A 12189-nucleotide genomic window follows, 5' to 3' on the forward strand; every position below is an offset into this window, starting at 1 on the left:
GTGGCTGCGATTGAGTTGGACCCAGTCTTAGCCAGAGCAGACCCATATTTAGAGTAGACCTATGTATTATACATAGAAAAGACCTATTGAAATCAATGGGACAAGTTAGCTAGGAATGAAGTGTTAGAGTAGACTTATTAGAGTGGACCCATGTATATATACACAGAGAAGACACACTGAAATCCATGGGACAAGTTAACCAGGAATGAAGTGTTAGAGTAGACTAAGACTTAGAGTACGCTTATGTGTATATATATATATATATATATAATATATATATATATATATATATATATATATATACATAGAGAAGACCCACCTAGAAAATGAAGTCTACTTATTAGAGTACAGTAGAGTAGACCTGTGTGTGAGTGTGAGTGTGTGTGTGTCTGGATTCAATCCATTATTATTTAACTTGAACAACGTGAGCTGGTTGTCCCCCCCCCCCCCCCCCCCAAAAAAAAAGAACCAGTCATAGAATCCCATACCATACAAAGAAACCCTCCTTTTTAAAGGTAAATCGGGAAGCCAGGACCCGCCACCCACACATATGCCGCCCTCTGGGTTGTGGCTCATTAAAATAAATCCTTATTGTCACTATGAGGCCTTTGGTAGCCTGGTTAGGGATCAGGCATGAAGTGATAACACAGATTTCCTCACTTTAAGAGGGCCTTGCTCAGGAGTATTTCCAAGTGGTTTGTACCCTTAACTGCTACCTCTCTTGCCTTGGAGGGAGAGAAAACCCTGCACTAACTGTTGGACTTCATTCCCCCTCCCCACTGCTATTCTTTTTGGGGTGTTTTGGAGTTTTTTAGGCTTGTAAGCCTGTCAAATTAACAATTTGTAGACCTCTCTGAGAGCCTTTGTGGCTGAAGAGCAGGGTATAAATCTTCTAAACAAACAAACAAACAAATTGTTCCCCTCCCCATGGGGAAACCATGTGTGGCTGCAAAGTTAGAAGCTCAGAATGTAACTTCCAAATTAGAAGCTCAAAAACATACTGTTTGCAGAAAGTGGGGAGCATGGGGGGAAAGAAATAAGAAAGAGAAATCAAGGAAACTCTGCAACATCCCAATTGCCCATCTTTGCATCCTACCGTCACCAAAGGAGCAACCTTGCCAGCGAAATGTTGCTTTGGTTCCTCCTTGTTCACGTCCAGGCTTCCCCAACACTTGCCAACCTGACACCTATTTGTAAGTAACTGTTGTTGTTTTGTTTTTAATGCAACCAGTACTTTAAATTTCTTCATCCTGAAAAGGGGCGGGGAGGGAGAAAGAGAAGGAGGACACAGACCCACACCTTCTCCTTGACTTTTTTCCCCTTCTACTTTTCTATCCCTGCAGTGTACCACAAAAAAAGTTTCCTTTAATGTCATCCCTGTGGAAGGAGTGAGGGGTGTGTGTGAGTCAAAGAATGTTTACAACCCTGGCTTCAAGTTCAATAGCAAAACGCTTGGCTGACCATGCACCCCCCCCCCCACTGCAGAGTGGGCATGAACTTGGAACAAAAGAAGAAAGGGAAGGAAGGAAGGAAGAGAAGAAGCCAAAATGGGTGGCAGATAAAGAGAGTTTGCTGGAGGAATCCTGTTGGGGTCATGCTTAGCTTTAGAGCCACAGGTAGAGAAAGACAGATGTGTGGCCAGCACATCTGGAGTGGGACATATGTCCAAGGAGAGCCAGTATGGTGTCCTGGCTTTATAGTGTTGGACCGGGACTCTGGGAGACAATGGTTTGAATGCTGGGGCATTGAAGCCCACTGGGTGACCTTGGGCAAGTCACACTCTCTCAGCCTCAGAGGAGGGCAAGAGGAAATACCTTCAAGAAAATCCGTGCTAGGGTCACCATAAGTTGCAAAGGACTTAAATGGTCACCACCACAATTGTGCCAACACTGCTCAAGGCCTCAGATCCAAGACAGGATTGGTCAAGTGCTTGGCTTTCACAGTCTCATATGAGACTCTGAAAGCCAAGCACTTAGCCAAGCCTGTCTTGGTTCTGAGCCTTGAGCAGTTTTGGCACATTGTGGTGGTGACCTTTAGTCATATATATATACTGTGTGTGTGTGTGTGTGTGTGTGTGGTGTGTGTGTGTTTTACCAAATTGGGTGGATGAAGACTGGTTGCATCTACACTGCAGAATTAATACAGTTTGATCCCACTCAACTGCCAGGGCTTCCTATGGAATCTGGGGTTTGTCGTTTTGTGAGATATATAGCCTTTCCTGTCAAGAGCTTGATGCCACAACAAACTACAAATCCCAGGATTCCATAGCACAGAGCCAGGACAGTGTCAAATTACATTAATTAGTGGGCATGAGAAGGGCTAGGTTTTACAAGACAGTGAAGTAATACTCCAGGTCTTCCAAAAACAGGTTCCCCAAGAGACCATTTAGTAAAGTGAGACACATTGCCATCTAAAATGGAAGGGAAAAGGGAAGGCCTTCATGTTCAGAGTCTAAACTTCTCTAACTGCAGTGCTGGAGACAGTGGTAAGCCTCACCCCACACATATATACACATACCCTTTCTATTTTAAGGAAGCATGGATTGAAATCTGGGAAAGAAAACTGAAAATAACTTGGGATAGTATTCCTAAATAGCAACAGGGGGGTTTTGAGGATGCAGGAGGGGAAGGAAAATGAATGAATTGCTCTTGAAAAATTCCAACCCAGCCTCTCCAGCATAAGCACTTATAGTACAATATACATAGATGTATACATGTGTCTCTAGAACTGCAGACCCTACTTGTGGAAGAACAAGTCTCTTTAATGTCAGTTGAACCTGTTTCCCAGTAATCTGAGGGGAAATATGCTGAATATGCTAAACGAGTCACACAAAGGTTTGCTATTAGTTGAGAAGTATTTCTGATTTAAACAAATGGTGGTTATTATTAGTATTCCATGTATATGTCACTCTTCACTCTCTCCCCATAATCAGAGGATAGTGGGATTTACTGCCCAGTCACCCATATAAAGTAGATCATGCTGAGCGGTGATGTAGTAGACCCAGTGTTGCCCAAGACTTTCTGATTGGCAAACTTGGAATGAATGTCCCTTATTCCTCTGAGTTTAGCTACTCCCCTCACAGTGCCTGGTAGGAGAGAAATTTACCAGCAACATTATATTTTTGTGCCCTGTAACAAGGCAAAGTATGTTGAGGTGGTTTGTCTTAAATGGGAGTTAAGAGACATTAGTCTTACAAAAAACCTCCTCCTGGTGGAGATGAAAGTGTTGAAACTAATAGCTTGATGGCATGGAAACAGTGTCCTGTATTTTTGGACTATTTGGAGAGGAGTAACTATAGGAACTGTCAGGATGAGCACCTGCTCTTCGAAATTTACAACACCATAGAAAATGAAAAATAGTGACTGATCCAAGGTCAACCTTGAAGCTCCATCAGTCAAAAGAATATTGAGCATGATGTGTTTTGGGTTTAAATCCAGTGCAGTATGTGTTCCTCAACTATTTTTAGAGCATGGCTACTGTCCTCTGGATAAGAGACCACTCCAAATGAAAAACCCTACTTCTCATGAGCATGCCTTGAAAATGGAGTTATCATCTGCTCTGGTACTACAGGCCAAGCTAAGAAAGGTGCTCCATTTGATTCAGTTGAACTCCCATTCAAATCATTTGCTACTGCGGTGGGATAACACTTGTTATGATACAAATCTTAACACTGAAGGTGCTATCATGAACATGGAGAAATGCTAACCACTTCAAAGAGTGCAATCCACAAATTACTCCTGGAATTTAGCTAGGGACTTGTGGAAAGATATTTGCTCAGGAGCCAGGATTATAAAAGGCAACGTAGAGGAAGCAAGTGATATTGCAGTATCCAGGAGCTAAATTGTAGTAGGGGAATAAAAATTCCCTTGAAAATCCAATCTTTATAGCCTTTCTGCTAATTTGCAAAAATATCTTGCTCAGAGGAGAGGGAGAGAAAAGAGCAGACCCTGATTTTTGGGGTTGGGTCAAAATTTCTATATGCTTAAAGGTGACCCATTGAAATCACTGGCCCAAATTAGTGATGAATACCTTAAGTCTGGTTGGTTTCAATTGGTCTGTTCTAAGTCTGGATCCAAAAGCTCACCATCTTTAAAGCTGCAGTCCTCTACAACACATACAGACCTGGGAGTAACTCCATCCCACTAAAATCAATGGTACTTACTTCCAAGTAGACATGGACTGAATTGTATGATAAGGTAGTAACCAGAGACTATCATGCCATGAGTTAGCCCATTGAATGCAACCTTAAGACTCAAGTTCACCAGGACTTGTTGGATGAGTCAGAATGTAGGAAGCTGCCTTATATTGAGTCAGGCCACAGATCCATAGAGTCAATATTGCTGACACTGACTGATGGTGGTTCTCTAAGATTTCAGGCAGAATGTGTTCCTATCATTGCCTGAAGAAGGTGAGTCTTGAATTTAGGATCTTCTGCAGGTAAAATGTGAAAGCTACCACTGAATTACAGCCCTTCCCCAAACTGACTAAGGTGCTTCATTGATTTCAATCAGAACCTCTTTGAAAGTCCCATTGGGGGGTAGATATGGCTCTCCATGTTGCTGGACTGCAAGTCCCAGCAGCCCCTAGGTAACAGGTGGTGAGGCATATTGGCAACTGAGACCCCACTACATCCAAAGGGGCCCAGTTCTCACTCCTGTCTGAAATTTCATTGGCCTAAATCCAATTTCTAAGCTCCAATAGATTAGACTAGAGCTACTGAAACAATTAGATTTATATAGGTGTTATATAAATGTTAAATTACTATTGAGTTACCATTCATCAACAGATTCATTGAGAACCAGCATGATGGTTTGAGCACTGGGCTACCATTCTGGAGACCAGGTTTGATTCCCCACTTGACCATGGAAGACCATGATCTTGGGTGAGTCACACACTCTCATCCCTATTAAAAACCCTGATAGGCTTACCATAGGTCAAAAACCAGTTCAAGGCACACAACCACAGATCCAATGGGCCTGCTTTAGCTGGAATCAACAACTGGATTTAGAGCACCTGGTTTTATTGGAACCAGATTTCGGTGACTCTACTGGTAAAGCACCAGATCCTCTCTGATCTTGGAAGCTAAACAGGGTCAGCCCTGGTTAGTACTTGGACTGGAAACCACCTATTTATACCAGGTGCTGTAGGATGTGTTTGAGAGGAAGGAACTGGCCAAACCACCTCTGAGTATCCCTAGCCTAAGAAATCCCTAGGAAGTTCTTTGGGTCACTATAAGTCAACAGGAGACTTGAAGGCCCATCTAGAGATGTTATTGACCCAACACAACGAAATCTTGAAGACTAGGCTCATCCTCTTTGATGCTGCTAATGATTTTCTTTTGACCAAGGATACCCCTCCTGTACACACACATCATGCCTGATCTATGGGGTCACTAGCTCTCCCCCCAGACCCTCCAGTGCCCCATCCCCCAGTTGGCTTCCAAGAACTGACGAATAAAGGCCTCTCTCCAGAAACAGCAGCAAGTCAGTTTTGCCATTGAACTTGACAACAACACTCGGTCCCCCTCCTCCTCCCTGTTTAATAGGCCTTGGGAGGTCTCCGCAAAGCCTCCTCCACTCCTAGGGTCAGAGATGTGGAGGCTGGGCAGGGGAGTTAAAAGGAAGGAGGGAATAGCCAGTGCTGGCTACTAAGGGAAGGAGAGCATGGAAGAGGGGAAGCTGAAATGTCTGCAGAAGTGGAGAGTTGCCAGAGGAAACAACAGAGAATATATTAAAAGGGTGTATAGAGTGGGGGTGGAAAGAGAAAAATGCATGCATTTTAGTAGATGCACGTGTAAATGCCCAGGGAAAATGCTGGATTGTGACGTCTTTGGCTTCCTTTCTAGGGTTTTTTAACAAGGATTGCAGGCGTGCTTCTGTAACCACCGGGTCAGATCTTTATGGCTCTGTAGCAAAGCCTTCCTTTCCCCCAACCAAGGTTTTGTAGCAGTTTGTGGGAGGGATTCCCCCTCCACCTCTCATAAGTCTCAGCTTCTTGAAGTGGATCTGAATGCAAAAAGAGAAAACGGGAGGGCAGCGAGAGGAAAGGAAAGAGGAAAAGAAAGGAAGGGAAAAGGGAAAAGAAAGACATACATCCCTAATTATTTGTGCATTTCATAAGCTGGAAAGGAAAAAGAAAAGGAAAGCAAAGCAAAAAGGAAAGGAAAAGAAAAGAAAAAGGAAAGGAAAGACTTGCATCTCTAACGATTTATGCATTGCACAAGTTGGAAAGGAGAAGGGAAAGGAAGGAGGCTTTCTTAAGATCTGTGGTGGCTCTTAGGGTTGCTCTTGAGTCCGAATTTTCACCTCCTGGCCTGTTCTGTTATGCAAAGGATCTGAGCTCTCCTAAAGGAAGGAGAGGGAAGAAAGTCAGTTGTGCAGGAAAGGTTTTGTCTGCAGACAGACGGTAATAAACACGCCATCGATCTGCAAAAATCTCTCCTGGGTTTGTGGCTGTCAGCTGCTTTACAACCAAGAGCGGTTGTAAATAAAACCTGGCTACGTGCACATGACTGTATGCACTGGGCAACCAGCAAATGTTGCCACACACACACACACACACACCGCATGCACACTTTGCTCAGCTGGCATGTGCTGTTCCAGAAGGCCACAACAGGTTTGCTAAGAAGGACCTCAGAGTCATGTTTAAATAAAAGGGTATAATCTGAAAATGAAAGGTCTGAGTAGTGGAAATCTAAGCAGCTTTACTCAGGACTTCAGAAACAGAAGCCTAATACATTCTGTGGGATTTAATCCATAGTTATGGGCCCAAAACTGCAGCCATAATACCAATGGGTTCATTTCCAGTGTTTTTTTCCCCCTGTGGTATTGTGTGTGTGTGTGGTGAAGGAAGGGAAGGAGGCAATTTAAACGAAAAAGGGATTGTGCAGTCCCATAGATCTGTTGAAAAGTCATACTTGTTTAGTTCTATAGGTCCTACTTCCAGGCAAGTGAGACTAGTACAGTTCCTTGTAATCCTATACTCACTTTCTGTTGAATCCAAAAAACCTCACTTCCAAAATAATAATCTATATAGGCCTACACAGGAGTGTTAATCGCCTCTGTTGAAGTGAATTGAGTTTTATAAATCTTGTTTAGTACTTAGGGAGGGACATCTGCCTGCCTTTGTGAGGGAAGCCCATTCCTATGCTTCTTTCTGCAAAGGATCTCCAGACTCACAAGGCCAACAGAGGTGTGAGATCTTGTAGCCAGTTTCAGGCACTTAAGATCCAAAGCACACAGCAGAAATAATCAAGTTGGCTCAGTGCTAGGGAATCCTGGGAATTGTAGTTTAATGTGGCACCAGAGCTCTCTGACAGAGAAGGCTAAATGTCTCACAAAACTACAATTCCCAGAAATCCCTTAGCATTGAGCCAGGGCAGTTTAAGCAGTCTCAAACTGGATTATTTCTGCAGTGTGTTTTGGACCTTATTTTGTTACCAGACTGAGATTAGTCTAAGAATAGATCTCAAACAAAGCATTGTTCTCTCATGTCATTTTCAGCAGTTGCTTCTTAATTTTATTATATTGATTCGTTTTACAGACAAGCTAGGATCTGAAGCTGTCTCTCCCGGATCTCTGTGTAGTGATGAAATGTCCCTTGTACAAAAGCCACAGTTTTTATTTTTCAAGGGAGTAGACACAACCACATGGCACTCACAACATCCTTGTCCCTGCAACTTCCATTTCTGCTGGGCTTTACATGGGAGCTGTTTGGTTTATTAACTTCATTATCATTTTTGGATTTTGGATCGTCCACAGACTGGTCAGTCAACTCTTTCCTCTAAAGTTTTCCTAACTAATTTTTGCTCTGATTTATATGAAGTTGAAGTTCAGGTCCAGGGAATACAAAACTCTGATGATACTGTATTTTGTTAAAATTACACTCCCTCAGTGGAAATGACCCCACCTTCCAAAAACTGAGGTTTTGAAAAGAAAAAGAAACAACTATTTACATCAAAACCAGCATACGGAGGAGGGAAGATAGATTATATCTGTCCTCTGTCAGAAACCCCCAAACATTTAGGTAGGCCATTTTCCCCTAATGTGAGTATCTCCACATTTTTTGGACTGTAGACCTCATTCCTGATTGTGAGAGTTGTGCTCCAACATATTTGGAGGGAAGAAGGTTGAAGAAAACCTGTTATGTATAAACATAACAATCCCTGATATTATAGGCCATAGATGTAGTGACTGAGGAATGCAAGGGTGCCAGTATTTTCAGAGGTCACCTTACCATGTCTTGTCTTGAGAAGTCCAGCCTTTCAAACCGAAGTCCTCTGTATGCCTTTGCCTCAAAGTGCACCGATATGACATTGTGTAATAACATAATCTTGTGATTGTTGTGTGCCTTCAATTTATGGAGACCCTAAGGCGAACCTACAATGTGGTTTTCTTGGCAAGATTTGTTCAGGGGAGGTTTGCCATTGCCTTCCCCTGAGGCTGAGAGAGTGTGACTTGACCAAGGCCACCCAAAGGATTTCATGGCTCAGCAGGGAATCCAACCCTGGTCTCCAGAGTCATAGTCCAACACTGAAACCAGTACTCCACTCTGGCTCTCATTGAATCTATTGCTCAGTAGTAGTGGAGTCTCCTTCCTCAGAGGTCTTTAAACAGAGGCTGGATGGCCATCAGTTGGGAACGCTTTGACTGTGAGTTCCTGCATGGCAGGGGTTGGACTGCATGGCCCTTGTGGTCTAATCCGACTCTATGATTATATGATCTTCCTTTTTCATAAACCTTCCTTTATCCTAATTGTACACCCCCACTTCTTTCCCCCCTTTTATTTTAGATGGAGAAAGGAGCACCATAACCTGAAGGTTATAACCTTTTGAAGAGAGACTCTGGTCCAAAGCACACACTGCAGAAATAATCCAGTTTGAGACTGCTTTAACTGCCCTGGCTCAATGCTAGGGGATCCTGCAAAGTGTAGTTTATTTTGTCAGCGGATCTCTCTCTGACAGAGGAGGCTGGATGTCTCACAAAGCTACAGTTCCCAGAATTCCCTAGCCTTGAGCCAGGGCAGTTAAAGCTGCCTCAAACTGGATTGTTTCTGCAGTGTGTTTTGGAAGAGAAACACTGCTAGGGACTAAAGGCAAAGGAGAGCAGCCAGAAACAGAGGGATGCTGCCCGGATGCAGTAAGACTGACGACCATTAGGTGGAGCTGGAGAGCTAACCTTGTCAAGGCAAGGCGTCCTTCTCCTCTGCAACTCCCCCTGCAAGAAATCGCCTAATAAACCTATTGAGATCTTAAGGACCTCCTTTTCCGGGGGGGGGGGGAGAGAGAAAGGGGGACAGGAGTCAAGGTCAAAGTTAAAGTCTGATTTATTGCGAGTGGAAAACTGCCCCTCCCCCCCCCCCCCAGTAGCAGGGTCCTCAATGGCTGGTGCACAGAGCACTTTGCTGGGCCCCAAACCAACCAGCCCACCCACCCCCTGGCTCCCCCTCTTCTGTTTAATTCCTCCAGCTTCAATACCAAAGACTGGAGAGGTGGGGGTTGGGGATGAGGGTGGGGACCTTCCCTCTAGACAGCAGGAACCGAACTTGCTTCCAAAGAAAATCCCAGACAAAGCCTACAGTGGTGGCGTAAAAGGGGAGGAGCAGGCTGGGGAGCTGAGAGAGAAAGGAGGGCTCTAACTACCGAGAGTGGAGAGAGAAAGGATTGCTCCAACTACTACTCCAACCTCCCCCACCCCAGAAAAATCAGCCAGAGACCCATATGTAGATCAAGTACAAAACCAGATCGAAATCAGTCTTCTGAAAAAGCACTTTTTTAATGCATTACCAAAAATCCATCTGCTGCGTCATTGTGGTCTTTGTAGACAGGAGCAAGGAGGGAAAAGAGCCCAGCATCCTTGAACTTGGCCTCTGCGCCTTCCATTTATGTGAGTGCACTGATCATGAACTTTCTCGTTAGGTTTTATGTATTTACACTCCTGGCCCGTCTGAGGTGGAACACTAAAAAAGGATCTGACCTTATCCGGCATGAGGAAGGCCATCGGCTGGGGGTTTTGTAGCAGCTTTGTTGGAGGTTTTACAATCCATCTCGCCTCTGCTGAAAGGCAGGAGGAGGAGGCAGATGGCTTAAAGGGAATTTCTCCAGTACTTACCAACTATACAGAGGCTGAGCAAAACATCTCCACATTAGTTTTGCACTTTAACACGGCTATGTCTTTGAATGCTGCTGCCTTTGTTGTTTCTGTTGTTAAACCAACTGGAAATTTCTCATGTTTCAAACTGAAAACACAACCTTTCTTTCTTTGCAAAACCATTTCGTGTTTGTCTCTCCAAAATATATTTTCCTCTGAATTAATTTCCTCCCCTTGCTCATTCATTTCTTTTATTCCTGCTACTTATTAGGATGTTTTCAAAGCTATAGCCGTGTTTTTAGTCTGTAGAATAAGAATGCAAAGAGATCTTGTAGCACCTTCGAGACTCACTGAAAGAAAGAAGTTGGCAGCACCACCTTTCCTTGATTTCAGTCTACTTCCTCCGATGCTTTTGGTGTTTTGATGTTTATTAATGCTTGGTCCTGGATTGGCACTGTTTATGCAATCTCTGTGGAGTCCAGGACAAGTTATGTACATGGGAATAGAAGTACAAAATTAAAAAATAAAAATAAATAGACAACTATATTGTACCGATTTGATGCACACACACACACACACACACACACACCCCTAATAACCTACACACATCTTTGATGAAGCAAGTTCCATTAAAACCATCAGGGCTCAGTTCTAAGTGACATCCTTCCTGAGCATCAGAATGAGAGACTTACATATTTAATACACAAGTATATTATGCATTTCAGTTGCCCAATAAACGTATCACTGATGTATTTTTGTTTGCATTTGTTAAATAGCCAATACAGCTACCCTGGCATATTTAATAATCCTTTTGCAAAATAAGATCTTCTTCCAGAAAGACTTCCTTTTGATTAGGGTTGCTTCAAACCTCTTCCTTTCCCAATTTGTTTGGAGATTAAACACATAAAATTAAGTGGAATTTAACAGGAGGAATTAATATATTGGAACATCAGACCAATAGCCGACCATGAAAGAGGTTACGTTTCCTTCTCATCTGTCCATCTCCCTATTTCCTTCCTTTAGGGATCCATCCCAAATCATACAAAAATGGAGATTCTAAACAAAGGTCTCTCTTGCTATTAGAAAGCATTGATGCTCAAGAGCAGTAGAAACTGAAGTGCTAGACACAATCATACTACAAAATTTTAATCAAATCAAATCAATTTAACCAGGGATTGGGTCTGGTAGTAAATCCTGTTGCCCATACAATACATCTCCTCTCCCCAATCCACTCACAAAACACAAAAAGACAGGAATGAGGAGCAACCTTTAAGTACTTTCCTTCTAAGCACACAGACCTAGAAGCGAGTCAAGTAGGTTTCAGTGGAACTTGCATCCAAAACTCGATACAAAGCAAAATGTTAAAATCCAATAGCGGTAGAAAGGATCCCTTCCCCCTTTTATCCTGCAGCGAGATGCTACGGTTTCGGAGAGATTTATTCCCTGCAGGGCTACACAATCCTTGCATATATTGCACACACACAACGCGCACACACACACAAAGCAATAATGCTTCAAACTTCAACGGTGCACATCAACTCTGTAATAGCTAATGGAATAAATCAGGAATCCCCATCCATTTCTATGCAAGTTTACTTAGAATAAAGGCCCACTAAAATTAGTGCCAGTTACTTCCAGGTAAGAATGTATAGGGTTGCAAACTAGACAATTCTCTTCCTTCTTTCAGTGTCTTTAAAGGCACTTATCATGAGTTGTTGTTGTTGTTTTTTATTAGTAGAGTATGCAGATTTATTTGAATGCAATCGGCCGCCTATGATTAACTGACAAAAAAGGAATTCTTCAGTCGCTGCTCAGCTTCTCTTATACAGGCATGCAGTCCTAAACCATACATTATAGATAATTCAGATGTTTTAATAAAGATTGTTAGCTCTCCTATATACAAGTGCCCTAAAAGACAGGTTGTGTCCTCTGTGTGCGTGTGTGCATGTGTACATATATATATATTGATATATATATCAATTTCTCATAGAGATTAAAAAAGGAGGACTGCTCCTTCCCAAAAAATGCTGTTCAAGGGACCGAAAGCAAACCGAGCCCATCGCGGTTTCTGTTGTGAGGATTTATTTAAAATTCGGTTCGA

At 43.0% G+C, this 12189-nt stretch overlaps 1 protein-coding gene across 1 annotated transcript in view; it reads right to left on the reverse strand.

The window, feature by feature from the left end:
• The window catches only part of HOXB13 (homeobox B13), a 56586-nt gene that overhangs the window by 32651 nt on the left and 11746 nt on the right, over positions 1-12189 (reverse strand). The gene's annotated exons all lie outside the window — the stretch shown is intronic.

The sequence above is a fragment of the Sceloporus undulatus genome, chromosome 6 (genome assembly GCF_019175285.1).
Source record: "Sceloporus undulatus isolate JIND9_A2432 ecotype Alabama chromosome 6, SceUnd_v1.1, whole genome shotgun sequence".
Classification (NCBI taxonomy): domain Eukaryota; kingdom Metazoa; phylum Chordata; class Lepidosauria; order Squamata; family Phrynosomatidae; genus Sceloporus; species Sceloporus undulatus.